Here is an 18,394-nt window from a genome sequence, read left to right on the forward strand (position 1 = left end):
TGATGAATCTACTGAAAAAGAAATTAGGAAAACTACTCTATTCACAGTAGCCTAAAAAAATACCTGGGAATCAATCTAACAAAAGAGATGAAAGACCTCTACAATGAAGACTACAGAACAATAAAGAAATAAATTGAAGAAAACCTCAGAAGATGGAAAGATCTCTCATGCTCCTGAATAGGTAGAATTAATATTGTCAGATGGTCATACTACCAAAAGCATTATACAGATTTAGTGCAATTCCTATTAAAATCCCAATGACACTCTTTATGGAAATAAAAAAAAGCAATCATGAAATTTATTTGGAAAAATAAGAAAACCAGAATAGCCAAAGCAATCTTTAGCAAGAAAAGTGAAGCAGGAGGCATCACAATACCAGACCTTAAACTATACTACAGAGCTATTATAACAAAAAAGGCATGGTATTGGCACAAAAATAGACATGTATACCAATGGCACAGAATAGAAGACACAGAGATAAACCCACACAATTACAGTTATCTCATACTAGACAGAGGTGCCAAAAAATTCACTGGAGAAAAGTTAGCCTTTTCAACAAATGGTACTAGCAAAAGTGGAAATCCATATGTAGCAAAATGAAATTAAACCTCTATCTCTCACCCTGCACAAAAATTAACTCAAAGTGGAACAAATTGAAGTATAAGCTAATCCCAAAAGACCAAAGGCTGAATGTTTTCTCTAATATGCAGATGCTAATTCACAATAAGAGGAGGGCACCACAGAAGAATAGAGTTACCTTAGATTAGGTAGAGGGAAGTGAAGGGAGAGGAGTGGAGGGTAGAGATAGGAAGGATAGTAGAATGAAATGGACTTAGGCATTTGAAAAGATACCCTATACCTAATAGAAGAAAAAGTATGCCCAAATCATCATCATTTTGGCAGAGGATATGACTTCCTTAACAAGACTCTTAAAGAGCAAGAAGTAAAATCAAGAATCAACAAATAATTCAAATTAAAAAGCTTCTTCTCAGCAAAGGAAACAATTAACAATGTGAGGAAAGAGTCTACAGTTTGGGAGAAAATCTTTACCACATGCACTTCTGATAAAGCATTAATCTCTAGGATATATAAACACCCAAAAAACAAATTACCCAATCAACAAATGGGCTAAGGAACTGAACAGACACTTCACAGAAGAAGAAATACAATCGATTAATGAATATATATAAAAAAAGTGTTCAACATCTCTAGAAATTAGAGAAATACAAATCAAAACTACACTAATATTTCATCTTACTACAGTCAGAATGGCAGTCATCAAGAATACAGGCAACAATAAATGTTGGCAAGAATGAGGGAAAAACAGTACACTCATACATTGCTGGTGGGACTGCAAATTGGTACAACCACTATGTAAAGCAGTAAATATTCTTTAGAAAATTTAGAATGGAACCACCATTTGACCCATTTCTCCCACTCTTCAGTTTATACACACAGGACTTAAAATCAGCATACTACAGTAATGCAGCCACATCAATGTTTATACAGCTCAATTCACAATAGCTAAACCATGGAAACAATCTAGGTGTCCTTCAAGATGAATGGATAAAGAAAATGTTGTGTATATATTCAGTGGAATATTACTCAGCTTTAAATAAGAATGAAGTGAAGGCATTTTCCAGTAAATGGATGGATTTGGAGAATATCATGCTAAATGAAATAAGCCAATCCCCCCCCCCCCAAAAAAGGCTGAATGTTTTCTCTAATATGCAGATGTTAATTCACAATAAGGGGAGGGCACCACAGAAGAATAGAGTCATCTTAGATTCAGTAGAGGAAAGTGAAGGGTGAGCAGTGGAGGGGATGTAGGGATAGGAAGGACAGTAGAATGAAACAGACATTATTAGTTTATGTATATATATGACTGCATGACCAATGTGATTCTACAACACATACACTCATGTTACAATTATATAAATTATATCTCATCTATGTATGATATATCAAAGTGCATAAATGCATTCTACTGTCATGTATAACTAATTAAAACAAATTAAAAAATAAAAATTTAAAAAAAGTTTCCATGAATCAGATAATCATTTGATCTGCTATCATGCAAAGGTTGATTATAACAGAAGAAAAATTTAGCACATTAAAATCATTACATGACAGTGTTCCACATCCTATTATATTACTTTGGTAAATTATGACACACAGTATTTCATTCATATAGATTGAAAGTCAAAGATCCTAGATGAATGTCTAAATAAATTTTCAGTCAAAAAACAACATATATTGGTGTACCATAATGGCTTTCAGTCAACCAATGTGCCCGTAGTTAAAATACTATTCAAATAAAGGGGTTGCAGAAGAGAAAATCTTAAAATTAGTTTTAGGTAAGAAAGAACAACCCATTATTCTATTTAACCAATGAGATTTATTTACTGCTTATTGAATAGCTAGCTAAAAATTTAACAAATAGAAACATGTATTTAGAAAACTTTTTATGTATCCATCTAATAAATGGAATTTTGGTAGGAGAAAAGCTGGTTTTTCAGCTAAATAAACTGTCTACATTGACTCATGACTGAGTCCTCACCTAACAGTGCAAAAGGCATCATAAATCACATTATTCTTCAATGAAATTGATGTCACCATTGAAGTTTTTCAATTTTCCCATCCATACAGGCAAAAGATAGAGATTTATAAAGAAAACTATAAAAAAAGATTTTGGAACATTTGTATGCCACACTGCTGACGTCACTCAATGAAGTATTTTACATTTTGCACAAGGCTCCTATTATATTCGTTTCTTTCTCTAAGACAATGCTCTTCCTGCTAATGGGTACTGTGAGGTCTAAGATGTAGAAAATGTAAATATAATGCTTGTTGTGCAAAGCTAGAGGCTTTCACTTGTCTGGAAGGAAGGGGCAACATTTTGACTATCTTGAAATCAGGGTAGCTCTATTATCATCCTTCAGCAAACATTTATTTTCCCATTCATTGAGATGAACTAAAAAGCCAACTGAAACATTTTTCTTAGAAGAAAACAGTAATAATCCTTATCTCTACTCTTATTATACTCTTATCATTTGAAGGAAGAACACTCATAACTGGCCTACACCCACACAGAGGCTATGGTGTTCTGTTGATCCCTCCACCAGACACTCTATGACTGTAAAGGGAGACAAATTCCTAAACACATTCACAACCATGCTTGAGCAGGGTACAAATCAGGTCACTGTAAAAACACATAAATTACCAAAATACTTCCTTCTCCCAGCTAAGATGAATAATCAACTTTATAAATCTCCAACCAGTTGTAGTTTTAGTCTCACTCTTCTGGCATCTAAGATAAAATTCATTAAGATATCCAAGCAGAGAAAATTTTTGTTTTCTTTTTTTAAATTAATTCATTTATTCTAATTTGTTACACATGGCAGCAGAATGCATTTCAATCCATAATACACATATAGAGCACAATTTTTCATGTCTCTGTACACAAAGTAGAATCATATCATTTGTGTCTTCATATATGTACTTAGGTAATGATGTCATTTCATTCCACCATCTTTTCTACCCCCCTACTCTCTCCCTTCTCTCCCTTTGCCCTATCTAAAGTTCCTCCATTCCTCCTATGCTCCCCCGTCATTATGAATCAGCATCCACACATCAGAAAAAACATTTGGCCTTTGGTTTTTTGGCATTGGCTTACTTCACTTAGCATGATATTCTCCAACTCCATCCATTATCTGTAAATGCCATGATTTTATTCTAGTTTATGCTGAGTAACATTCCCTTGTGTTTCCATATCACAGTTTCTTTATCCATTCATCCATCGAAGGGCATCTAGGTTGGATCCACAATTTAGCTATTGTGAATTGTGCTTCTATAAATGTTGATGTGGCTGTGTCCCTGTAGTATGCTGTTTTTAAGTCCTTTGGGGATAAGCCAAGGAGTGGGATAGCTGAGTCAAATTGTGGTTCCATTCCAAATTTTCCAGGAAACTTTTGTTTCTTGAAATTTTCAAGATCACCTGCTACAAAGCCCAAATCCTATAGCAAGTTACTTTAGTCCATTCATGTTGCTGAAACAAAATATATGAAATTGGATATTTCATAAGTAACAGAGATTTTATTTCCCACAGTTCTGGAGGTTAGGAAGTCCACAATCAAGGAGCTAACAGATTTGGTGACTGGCAAGGGGCTACCCTCTACTGCATAGATGGTTCTTATTGCTATATCCTTATATGGAGGAAGGTAGAAGGACAAAAAGGTCCTATCTCATTCCTTAGAGTCCATTATAAAAGGAACATGGAGATCTCATGACTTAATTACTTCCCCAAAGGTTCTAACTCTTAATCCTATTGCATCAGGAATTGAGTTTCAACATGAAGTTTGGAAAAGACCTAAACATTCAAAGCATAGCACTGAGGCACCCCACAGCTACCATGTTTTAGGGTCTCTCTTGCTGCACCAACATCCTTAAATTTCACTTTTACCACAGGTTCATTCTTGTTTGTCTTTGACTAATGGACATGAATTAGTCTCAATAGTGTAGCATATTTTAGTTCTCAGGACATGTAATCTACCAGGCATGGTGGCACTACATGTAATCCCAGCAGTTTGGGAGGCTTAGGCAGAAGGATTACATGTTGGGAGGCCAGCCTCAGCAATTTAACAAGGCCCTGAACAACTTAATAAAACCCTGTCTCAAAATTTAAAAATAAATAAATAATAAGCTGGGGATGTAGCTCAGTGCTAAAGCACTCTTGGGTTAAATCCAAAAATACATATGACCTAAAGAGTTGTAAAACCAGGTACTACATTCAGATTCAAGATGTCCAAACTTTAATTCTGTTATCTGATTTATTTTTTCATGTAGAATTACTGTATTTTTGGCCTATAATGTATACAATAGTTTTCTTTGATCTAATAAAAACAATCTTATCTATAAACATTAGGCAATTAAATCAATTTTTTTAGAAAAAGGTACATTACTGAGGAAGTAAGGCATAGCTTTAAGATAATAGAAGACATTCAGGAAACTGCCACCTGTGTCATTTTAAAGTATACATATCCTCAAATTAGTGCAAGAAATACTTTCAGGTATTTTTCACATTCCGCTGGGGATCTAGTCTGATGATCAAGGAATGAAACTATTCACACTGTGTTGTGAATCTTTAGAAAAGGTTTGATTAATGTGAGGCAAGTTAATAACAGAAATCAAGTGGAGTTTTGATACCATTTGATGATTTTTACTCCAAATAACAAAAAAGTATTCAAATCATATCTTGCCAATCTATCATGACCAATCCCACCTGGTTTCCATACAGTTCTGCACAAAAAACATGGTAGAAGGGGGATAAAATGGTTTTTTATTTCATATCTGAACAATGCAGATTTCTGATAAAGATATAATTCATGTACAGAATCTACACCAAGTTTAAGCTTAAAGTTTGATGGGAATTTCTAATTTGCTGTTTAAATATTAATATTTGAACCAACATGTTCAGCTGTGTCTTAGTAGTAAAAAGAAGATGAAACAGAGAGGCAGTGGATGAGGGAAGAAGAGAGAGAGAGAGAGAGAGAGAGAGAGAGAGAGAGAGACTATATAGTATAAAAGAGACAGATATCTGGGCTCCACGTAAGACTTCGTGTTCTTACTTAACACGGCTACAGTGAATCAGAGACAATTAAAGAGGACCCGTAGCCCTTTCATATCCCAAAACGAATATCTTACACTTTATTCCTTCATATTGGAGTCTCCATTTTCTTCAGAGGATTAAGGAACTTGGTGACCAGGTTGTCTGTGTTCAAACCTCAGCTCCGCCTCTTATGAACTATCTGACATTGGACGAGTTATTTAGCCTTCCTATGTTCTTTCCTCAAGCATAAATTTAGAATAAAATTACCCACCTCATTTTGCTTTTGTGTAGAATCAATAAGTAAATATATATAAAATACTTAGACCACTGCCTCTTATAGAGTGGACGGACGCCATGTATTAGATTTCTATCATCTTTATTATTCACTGAAAGCTAAGAGATGTGAACCCGGTGTGGAAAGGTCGACAAATATCATCTCCCCTATACCCATTTGGCTTTTAGAACACACAGAGATGAGATCCTGAAGTATATAATTCTTTTCCCATCATCTTCTCCCTACTCCCTAAGAAAACACAACTGCAGCTTTCATACCTTCCCATGATAAAAGAGATGGGGCAATTTGCCTGGAAAATGCATCTATCTGAATAGACATTAGTTAGGTTATCTCCAATGTTGCAGCATTCACAAGATTGAAAAATCACTCCCTAATCTATTATGAATTGCTAAGTATGCCTAACCATGTTATTACACCACATTCACCAGGGGAGGTTTTTCAATTAGTACCACATGGTACAAAAGCAGTTAAGGAAAAATGCCTCCACATTGGAACCCTCCTTTCCTTACTAAAGTTTCACAGAAAAAAATAAATTTAAAATTAATTCGCTTTTCAGATTATAATAAAAAGAAATTAAAACCTAAAATTATCCTCCCTCCAATTTTTCTCATTCTCAGCAAACAGATTCAAACTCTGGGGACTTAGTAGAATTTTAGTTTGTTATTCAGTATGTATCTCCAGAGGCATCAACTACCATCTGTAGCACTTCCAAAGTTGGATTCATTCAATCTCAAGTCTCATATTGTCTTATTTTTCAACACCTGAAATGGTACAAGAACAAAAAATTATCACAGAATTAATTAGTCCTTAACATGAGAAAAATGCAAGCTCTTACAAGAAAGGATTTCAAGCAAAATGGTAGTATTAGACAGGACTTCAACTCTGATTATTAGAAAAACTATAAGATGGACTGTCCCATGTGTCAGAACAGTTTACGATGCTCTTGGATGTAGAGACTCCATCTGTGACGTCAAGTCTCCTGCTCTGCTTCTCCCCTTTGCCACCTCCTGGGCTCTGCTTTCTTCTCTGAAGCCTATATCCATAGGCAAGCCTGGCAGCATGGTCCTCAGCAACTTGAAGTTCTATAATTACTAGTGGTAGCATTTCCAATAAAAAAGGAATATGCTCTGCCTAAGAGTTAAAATAAAAATGCCTGAGATTTAGCTTCCCTAGGGGGTGACATGTCACATGCACATCAAAGATCAGATCAGATATTTGATGTTTTCTGAGCAAGTGGAGGACAAAGACAGGATAAAAGGGGAAAAAAAAGCAAACACCTTTTTGGCTTATTATTGTCTAGGATACCCATCTGTGCATACTAGTTGTCCAAAGTTCATAACAAAACTCAATTTGGGGAGGAAATTCTATTAAACAATTTTACTGTTATATACTTTTCACCATGCCCTGTAAAATCCAAGATCTTTCTATTTCTGTGCTTTTGTTGTTGAACTTCACAATCTCTGCCTCTACAGCCCACTAAGAATCAATAAGACATAGACCATGTGCTTTTCTTGCAAATGTCATGGTAACCAAAGCCTTTTGCTCAGCCCTGAGACATTGCTCTTGGTATTTTTCAAGCCCGTATATTAGAAGCCAAATTTTAAACAATGACTCCAACATTGACTTTCCGCTTCTTTTTAGAGACTTTGTCTTGAGGCATTGTAATATCCTTGCTCTCTGTTTATTTCTGAATATAGTGGGATCTGACTTCCAACAAAGAATGAAATCATTTGCTTAGTCTCAAGTAGGAAAGGGGAGGAAGGGGAAAAAGGCAAGAAAAAGAAACCCACATATAAGATTTAAAAATAAAATCAAGAACTACAGATTTTGAGACTTTCAATTCCATGCCACACACCAATTCCAGGAACTAACAATGCACATGCCAAAAATCTTTTCACACTTAATCTCAGAGATTTCTCTTGACCTGGCAATGTTAATTTAAGAAAAAAAGTTAAATAAAAAATTGAACTAGAAAATGTTTTATGATGAGTGTAAACATTCATTAGCAAGAATCATTCTCTCTCTCATTTCTGGGATCTCTGAAGGACAAGAAAATAAATATCTATCTCTGGCAGAGACATGATCCTTGTTTTCTTATTTTAAGGTCCTATATAACTGATCGTACCCAAGTGAATGGTGCTTGCAAACAACAAAAAAACAGCTGTCATATTTCTTCCCAAATCTTTTATCTCCTTAAACAATAAACTTACTCCCAAATACTGACTGCTATGTAACTCCATACTGGAGATTGAGAAGGTAGAAAGTGGGATGGGCTTGGATGTTATTTTGACGGTATTGAAATGCCCAAGTCATGGTATTTTACAAGTGGCAAGTGCTTCGTGTGATTGTGGCTTAGAGGGTGGCCAGTGTGAGAATGATGAGTCCAGAAAAGCATGCTAACCTGCACTTATGTTACCTATGCCTTCATTTATGTTATCACCTAGATTTTACTACCTAGGCAATGAGGATCCTCACATGGTGAAAGTGTAACATGTTTATGTTCAATTCAGCATTAAAAAGAAATACTTCAATTTTTATTAAACAGTTATGTCTCTTATTAGAATTGCATTCTGTTTAAAGGGGTATGAGTAATTGAAGTGTATGAATTCAGAATTAGCTTTCGGTATTTAATACTAAGCCATTTGGAATTGGAAAATCACACTCATGAATGCCATTTTTTAAAATCTTCAGCAGTATTATCATACCCTATTAGGAATATTTTTAGACAAGCCCTGAAAACATTACTCAACTCCAAGAGTTAATCCCTAAGAAAGTATCACCACATTTTGCTGATTTTCCAGCAATTAAACTAACGTGACTTAAGTCACTGAGCAGAATATCTTGTCCTGTGTGTCAAAAACATTGACGATTCTTGGGCTCCATTAGATCACCTTGCAAAGTGCATCACTAAGAAAAATATAGTATTGACACTTCAAGTAAGACATGGAGATGCTTTTAAATAAAAAGAAAATTTATCAAAAGAATGTGAGGGGAGAGCAAAACTGAGCTTCTTGGAAGTAAGTCATGGATCATGAAGCTCGCAAGGCCAGAAGTAGCTGGTCTTTCCATCACTGTGGAATCATTATTTCTAATTCTTTTTTTCTTTGCATGCCATTTACGTATTGCTATAAATCACCAGATAATTCACATGGTTTACAATGGTCACTGCAACCATAAATCCACATTCTTTGAATGACTTATTTTAAATTCTCATGGAAGAAGTTCTGACTGGTCACTGGTCATCCATTGCACAGTTAGGCTTGAGTTATTCTCCTCTCTGGTCACATGCCACTCCTGAAGCCATCTGGACTCAGCCATGAAGCTGGACTCAGGATTTGCTGGTGGTAGGAAGTTCCTAGTGAAGGGTAGGCAAGTCAGAGGTAATCCAGTGGATAATAATCTCCTTTTTAATAAGTGATAACTGAGCAAATAGGTTATGATGGCTACATTGGCTTCTATCTGCCCAAGTAGTAGTCTTTATGCTGCAGTTCAAAATTACTAAGTGCAACCTCAATCTTTGACCCCATCAGTTGTAAATTCAAGTAGATTGGCTATCAAGAGGAAGAAAGTCATTTATAATAATATCATCAATTTTTAAAGTCCTAATGGGTCTTACCCTGGAGTTATATAAATTTTTATCTCATTATTTGGAAAAAAATATTTTGTCAGACAATTAGAATTTGAAATTTAGAAAAATGTTATGGGATAAATTTATAAAGAAAAGCAGTGACAGCTAAGAGATAAAAGCAGACTTATCACCATGGTAACTAGATTTTTACACATGTACTAACAGTGCTTCCAGAATACATAATAAACAGATATTTAGTGGAGAGCAAACATTTACATTTGAAAGAAGATATGCAACTCTAGTGTTTTATATATTGTGGCATCACTAAGAGACAATATTCACACAAAAATTATTTTTCTGTCCTTTCTGCCCTTCTATTTATTTCTAATTAAACAATCAGATAGTTGATGACAAGAATACTTCATCATAACAAAGCAAAATGACAAGATTCTGCATGCTTGATTGCCCACTATTTCTTATTTCCCTCAGATGCAAGAGAGTAAATGAAATAAATAAGAGAAATTCTTAATGGAATTACTTCCTTTTTAAACAAAATCACTTTTAGAATCAAGAGTAAACATTTTAAGAACTTATTATGCTCGAGGGCATCATGCTAAATGCTTTATCTACAAGATCATAACTCATTTTAATAACAGCCCTGTGGGTGGAAGCTTTCTCATTATGCTTTCCATTTTACAAATGGGGAAACTGAGGCTCCCCCCAATTTTTTTTAAGTTAGCAGCAAGTTGTGAAATTCAGACAAGAGTAGGAAAATCTCAAGAGTAAACTGGTAAGAAACCATTCTGAAGCCAGCTGTTGCATGGAGAGAACAAGCCTTTTGGCTAGAGCTACCATTTATAAATAAATGATCTTGTTAATTTGGGTATTGGCATGAGCAAGGATTTTCCACACTTATTCTTGAGGAATGAGCTATAGGAAACATTAATGACAAGCTCTACTGCTCAAGCTCTTAATTGTTGAGATAAACTTCAGATGAAATCAATTATGTATGTTTATTTGGCTCATAAATTATTCAAAGTCAAAGATAACCCCACAGAATCTATTACTTGAATGATTTTTGTCAAATTACTTAACTATCTAGCTATCTGTTCATTTATCTGAAAACTAAGTTTCTATGGAAACTGAAAGTTTTAACTTTCTATGACTTTACAGGGACTTTTTTCTGTTGTTTATTTCAACTCCCCTACCCGTCTCTCATCATTTGTTTTCTTTAGGATGAAGTCTGTTCATAAGTCTGTTTATTAAGTCAAGCATTTGGCTTTGTATCAATCTTGAAGGAATTCACTTCTATTCACATTTAAATAATCAAGACAAAGTGCAACCCTATGAAACTAAAACTCATATAAAATGGTTACATTTTCTCTGCTTTAAAAAATAAATGTCACTCTGATTTTTTTCTGTAATAGTTATTAGAATAACAGAACTAATTTTGCTAATTAGCAGATCAGACATCTAGAAAAGCCATGTCATCTTTGTCATATTCTTTCTCAAGAAAATGGGGATCACTTTGAACAGACAATTGATATTCTGCACCGGGTAGGAGTCTTCTGAGTCCTTAAGACTTCACAGTGAATTAAAAGCATGCTAACCTCAAAGGAGTTAGCATACACACACAACAAAAGCAAAATCTACAGAATTTAGATCTAACACAGATCTTTGGAAATAATAGTTTGAGAAAATAGAAGTGCAGCTGGTATTCCTAATTTAATGAATGTATATTAACCAGCAGGCTTTTTTGTTTGATTCTAGAAGAAATTTTTACATGCTTTCTACACCCCCACTTACCATAAAACTACCACACTGTGAATTTATTCATGAAATCATTTTATGAGATGATCAGCAAAATACTTACCAGTAAAGCTCTCATATGTCTTAAAAGGCCCAAAATAGGAGTATAGGTTACTCTTGGAATTAGTTTTCCCTTATTCTAAAATGTGGCTCAAAGCCCACTTAATTATACATGTAGAGGTAATTAAAGCAGAAATGCTGTTCTTGTCGCCCCTACAACTTCATTGCCCATGGTCACAATTATACACAATTATACAATCAATCAAAAATTACTAAAGTTATTTCAAATATTTAATTTGAAGTTGGTCCATCTTTTGATTAAATCAGCATTATACAAACATGCCCAGGAGGAAAATATATTTCCTTTCCACAGTTTTCATATATTATCAGTGAACATTTATCAAGTTCTAAGTATATGGATTATATTATTGGTTTTCGGGTAATGCAGTAAAACTTTGTGCATATTACCTTGTGCTGTTTTCTTTGTAGCAAATTATAACATTTCAGAAAGCCTTTTATATTTTCCAAAGAAAACCTGTTATCATTCTGGAGCACTAATACCCACAGGGTCATATTTGAGAAAATGCTGGGCTAGTTATAAGATTACAAGTTATAAGATCTCCTTCTTCATGGCTTCCAAAGTCCACCAATGATTTATTTTCTTCTCCTTCCACGCTTTCAAAATGGCCTATGCTATAAATAGCTACACAATCTTTGAGACATTTCTCTTTATCCTTTACAGATATGAAGAGCTGGTTCTGGGTCATTCTTTATTTCTTTGTTCCTAACGTGTGCCTTACTTTTCTAGGGAACATGAAAAATGCACAGAGTGGCTTCCACGACAGAAAAGTATTTCCTCATTTTTCTAGAGGAAAAATGTCCAAGGTCAAGGTGTTGGCAGGTAGTTTCTTTAGAGGCTTCTCTCCTGGGTTTGCAAGGGGACATCTTGCCATGTCCTTACATGGTCTTTTCTCTGTGTATACATTTCCCTGACATTTCTGTAAGTTCAAATTTCCTCTGCTGATAAGTACAACCATCAGATTGGAGTAGGGTCAACTCATGTGACCTCATTTAACTTTACCACTTAAAAAGCTGTCTCCAAATGCAGTCACATTCTGGGTGTGAGGGCATCAATGTCTGAATTTGGCAGGTTGAGGATGCGGCAAAATTTTTTATGTATTCCTTCCCCCAGCCTGGGCATTTTTAGAATTTCTACTAGTTTTCAGAAATGGGCATGAGGGGCTTTCCTGAGTTTTTCATCCTGTTGGGGTTTTATGGTGCTTCTTGGGTCTATGGGAAGCCATCTCCTTTCAGTATGAGGTCCAGTCTGGAATAGAGATAGGAAAAGATAGGAAGAAAGATCTCAATGCAACACAGCTGTGCTGTTCTGGCCCCTTTCTTCCCTCTGCATCTGGGTCATAATTGGTCATCGGAGTCTCCTTTGTGAATGATGGCTATTTACAGAGTAGCAAAGAACTAGGTGAGCAGTCCAATCATCTGCTGGTAAGTGGCTGTGACTTTCTGGCTGGTGCAAATAGCATTACTTTCTCCTGCTGTATTGCCCCTTATCCTGAAGGCTATGGGAATACATGTGGCATACTCCTAACCACTGCAGATTCAGTGCTGCAGGAAATCAGTACTTGCTCTAAAAGAGTAAAGAAAACAGCAAAGCAAAAAGAAATGATGGCTGCCAAGGTCAAGGCAACCACAGAGCCTCTGTCCTCTATTTTATTATTAGTTTTAAATGCGTTTCCCTAGCAAAAAGTGGAAACAGGAAGTTAGAGTGGTAGGAAGAGAAAGAGAAAGAATTGAAGAAAAAAAATAAAGACCAGACCCAGGAATAAATTTTGGAACTGATATACCAATCACTTCCATCTACCATCCAGTTTCATTCTTTAAAAAAATTAATGAGTAAATTAAGTGAATGAATTAATAAAGAGCCCAATGCTCAAGTTATGGATACAGAGATGATGTGTTATGTTCAAGTAACATAAGACATCATCAAGTGACAAGGCATTTGTAGAATATCATCATCTTTATGTTTCTCATAACACATTCTTTTTTTAAAAGAATTTAGCCTTTATTTACTTATTTGTTGTTCTTTCTTTCTTTATTTTTTATATGGTGCTAAGGATCAAACCCAGGGCCTCACCCATGCTTGGCAAGTGCTCTACCACTGAGCCATAATCCCAGCCCAACATGTTCTTTCTTATCCCAGAAACAGAAAAGCCCGTGGTGCTCAGAGTCTTTGAACCAAGGTTTAACTCTCAAGATTATTTTTAAGACAAATATACCATTTACCATAGAAATGTCACTCAAACTTCCCAGCCTTTATTTTTCAACATACAACCTTTTGAAAGTGAGTTAATTGTCAAGAATTTTGGAAACGTGATTTTTCACAATTCTACTTGAGAAAAATCTCTGAATCGGTGTGGTTTTGATTTAGACTTGGGTCTGTTTACATACGCAGTTTAAATCAGATATTTCCTGATTTACATTGTATTTGCTTTACTTAGCTTTGGTTTTATGCTTGTTAGATAAACGTATTTTAGAATTGATACTTTATAAAACAGCAAAATGCTGTTCTAACTAATGATTTGACTATGTGTGGTATTGTACAAATTCCAAGATATTTTCTGCCTAAGTCTTAGTAATAAACATCCACTTTAGAGTGAAACCATATTCCAACACATTATGTTGCAAAACATTTTTTTTTCTATTGATAAAAAGCATGCTACACCAGGAAGATGTTAGCACAGTGTTGCGGAGTGACCTTCCCTTGGGGTCAGTCAGAAACAGCCCTGGCCATCCCAATTTCCAGGGCAAGTCATCCATGAAGACAATGCCATATCTCTTTAGAATGCAGCCAGTGCTTGGTGGGATGCTTTGGGGTCCCTATTTTGTTACCATTCTTCACATTTTCCTCCTCTGTATTCAGACATCACTACACAGACTTTCACTGCCAACATATGATCTAACTTCAACTTGGAATTTTATGCTTTGGCTTCATTTCATTGAAACCAAGTAAGTGTAAATAGTTATGGAGAAGCATAATTTACATGCATTCTTTTTGTAGTGCCCTTAGGACCAATAAGGAAGGCACTAGAACTTTAGACAAAGTATTTATTTTTATGAAAGTGTAAAGAGGTACTTGGCAGAAATGTAGCTCTGATATTTTTTTCTACCAGCTTTATTGAGATAAATTTATAGACCATAAAATTATCCTATGCTAAATATACAATTCAGTGGTTTTGGGTAAATTTCATAAAGTTGTGCAACAATATAGAAGCTTTTCTCCAACACAGCATCACTCCAGTGACCATATAATTTGTTATTATTGTCATATATTTCTTGTAAGGCAAACTATATATTTGTAAATATAGAGACAGGCCTGCTAAGCATAAACTCTCTCAGTTTTTGTAGACCAAGGAATGCCTTTATTATACTTTTAGTTTCACTGAATGTAGAATTCACATTTGATACTTTTTTTAATGATTTAAATATGTTGTCCTGCTGACATCTGATTTCCTTGTTTCTGTAGCACTTGTAGTTTTATTGTGGTTATCATATACATTTTTTTTTCATTTTTCTCATTTTTTGCATCTTCTTTTTGATTTGTTTTTGACTTTCAATAGTTTGACCATAATATTTTGGGGTATGAATCCTTATTTTAGGGATAGGGTAAGTACTTATTCCATAATGATGAAATGTTTATGTGTGCAAATGGCCACCCAGAATAATGATTACATTTATCAGTTTCCTGAAGTCACATGTGTCCAAAATCTATGGAAGGAATACAAGTTAAAGTAAGTGGTGATAGCTTACAGGATCCTAATACTGCTGATTCTGCTCAGTTTCATCATTTTTATTTTTTATTTTTATTTTTAAGATTGGCTTCCTAGGGGTTGTTCCCTGTCAACATATCTCTGTGGTCACCTACAGTTTGTGAGAGATTGTGCCTTACTAAATGTCCTGAGCTGATGGTCTGATGCCTTTAGCTGGCAGATCTGGTTATGGGCTGGAGAATGGGCTCACAGGAAAGGCAGTTCATGATTCCTCTCCAGCTTTTCTTTCTGCCACATCTCATTGCTACTTCTCTTTATGCTAAATGCCAATGAATATGTGGTAGACCTACAATTCTTCTGCATTGCTGGTGAAAATACAAAATGATTCAGTCCCTTTGGAAACAGTTCTGTAATGTCTTTTAAAAGTTAGACATACACCTGCTATTTGATGAAGCTGTTCCACTCCTAGATATTGATATAGGAAAAAGTGAAGCATATATTCATATCAAGATATGTATGGTGCTCAACCAGCCTTACCCATATGACCCTAAAACTAGAACAACGCAAATGTTCATCAACAGGTAAAGGATAGATAGCATTCTGCTCAGCAATAAAAAGGAATGAACATGTTACAACTTGGTAATAATTATGCTGAGTGAAAGAAGCAAATAAAAGAGAAAAATGCTGCCATTTATATAAAATTCTAAAAAATGCAAACTAACATATGGTAATACAAAACAGATTAGTGGTTACCCGGTGGTAACTTTGAGGGGTCTAGGTGGGTAGTGGCAGAGGAAGGGATTACAAAGGATGAGAGGAAATTTTGAGGATTGATAAATATCTCTAATATTTTAATTGTAGTGATAGTTTTACAGATGTATACTAGGTCTGAACTAAGAGGAGTTGAGTGAGACACTATTCTTAGGCACAGGATTTAAGTGGGTACAGATGAGGGAAATAAGTCTAATTAATCAAGATAAATAATAATGCAATATTTTTAAGAATTGAATTATTTTTTAAAGTGATGAACAAAATATAAAAATTTTAAATAAAGACAAAATCTGATTCTTCCAGGAGGACCCTATTTACTCAATTCAGCCTATTCCAAGGTCTGGTTCCAGATTTTTGTGTGAAAATAGGTGAACAGGGGCTGGGGTTGTGGCTCAGTGGCAGAGCGCTTGCTTAGCATGCATGAGGCACTGGATTCCATTCTCATTACCACATATAAATAAATAAAAAATAAAGGTTCATCAACAACTAAAAAAAATTTTAAAAATAGGTGAATAGCTACAGATCATAGCTTGTCAGTTTGATTTTTTTAAGTATAAAATAGTATATAAAAATATTGATAGCTGATTTTTGGTGTCCCTTAAATAACTCCAAGATGTATGACTCACTGTATTCCATGTGGTAAGGTATTAGTTGAACTTAGATTTATCTCTGAGTGACAGAAAAAAATAGCAGTGTCTAAGGAAGGAAATTTCTGTTTCATGCACACCAGGGCAGGGGGAAAGTTGTCTTGGACAGACCTGGCAGTTCTGTTCATCAAATCCCCGGGGATACAGTCAGCATCAGTCTCCCTGGGCCACAGCCTTCAATTCTTCCAGCCTGAATGGGTGGACCCTGAGCTCCAGGCAGCAAAACAAGGGAAAAGTAAAGAAGAGGGCAAAGGGAACATTCCATTTGTCCCTTGGGGAAATCTCTGGAAGCTACCTCAATGTACTTCTGCTTTCATTCCTTCCACAGATTTTAATCACATGGACACATGTGGCTACAAGGGGACTGAGAAATGTGGTCTTATTCTGGGTGGTCATATGCATACACGAACTTTTTATCATTGTGGAATCGGTACTTATCTCTAAAATAACAGGATCTACTTCATGACCTTGATGTTGTGCCAAGTTTTAATATCATGCATTTTGATTCAATCAAAAACATAAGTGGACTTAATTTTGGAGCAAAGGGGAAGAAGGGAACATGGTAATAAGATTACAGAAAACCAAAAATGTGTTCTGTTCTTTGAGCACAATAATGCATTATAAGTAGATTTTTCAAGAAGGAATGGTTATATTGAATGGTTAAAATTCCTACTCTGGGGTCTATATTTAGATATTCTAAACTAAGCTTAAATTCTGAGGCAGTTATTTTAATAACATTTGTCACTCACATTTGAAAACATGTTTATTTTGCTCATGAATTAAGGCATAGCGTTCTGTCCTTTTTGCCTTTAATAAAAACTCTTTAGGCTGACTAAAATTCTCTTTTGTTCAACTGACATTTTATTTATCTTTTTGGAAGATTTAGTGAGCATAAGTGATTTATTCAAACGTCATATTGTAAGACAACAACTAGTACTTAGGGTTATGCCTATAAGATTTTAGAATTATTTAACCTGAAGTAGCGGAAAGGAAGCATGGAAATGATAATATTCGTATTTTTAGAAATAACTATGTGTTATCTATGGCCAGTGGAATTCAATAGGAAGCAGAGAAGCTTAGTGGTTTTGAGGAGGTACTTGGAAATTGGACATATTTGAGTTAGAATTCTTGTTCTGCCTCACTAGCTATGTGACCTGAAGTAAGTGACTTAACCACTCTAGGCCTCATTTTGTTGTTGTTGTTTATCTAAAACATTAGGTTGATATTAGTACCTTTATTATAAGGTTATGATGCTGTTTCAATATCATGAACGTAGTGTTTAACTTAGGATCTAACATACAGACAGCGTCATGAAGGTAGTTTTTTTTTTTGTATAGTTATTGTAAACTATCAGAAAATAGAACATGGAACAAGAATTTAAGCAGGCTTGTGATGATGAAATCTGGCAATGTATTATACTTAAGAACAAAGCATTTCTGAAGACAAAAGCATAATGTGCTAGAATAAATACACAAATGCTTTGGGAGAAGCCATGATGCCCATGTCCTGATGTAATGGTAACAAATAGGCAGAGCAACAGTGCTCTGAGAACATTCACTATGCATACATAGCCTTTCCTCCATGTGCCCCAAGCCCAGGAAGGACCTAGGCTACCTTGCTGTGGAAAATGTAGGATAGACCTGGTTCCAAACAAAATTCGATTGCATGGCCCAGCTCTAGAATCACAGCATGGCCCCAGTGGCGATGATATCTGTGGGTTTTGTTTGTATGAAGAATGACAAAAAGTCTAGCATGCCATGGTCTTTTCTCTGATGAGAAGAAATCCAACCTTGGCCCTTGGCCATATGTGTAATGCTGTATTGACGATGCTTTCTTATGAACTTAATTATAAAAATCCATCGTTTCTTTTTGTAACTTTAAAAATCAATGAAACCCAGAAAAGTAGGAAGA

The sequence above is a fragment of the Ictidomys tridecemlineatus genome, chromosome 9 (genome assembly GCF_052094955.1).
Source record: "Ictidomys tridecemlineatus isolate mIctTri1 chromosome 9, mIctTri1.hap1, whole genome shotgun sequence".
Taxonomy (NCBI): Eukaryota; Metazoa; Chordata; class Mammalia; order Rodentia; family Sciuridae; genus Ictidomys; species Ictidomys tridecemlineatus.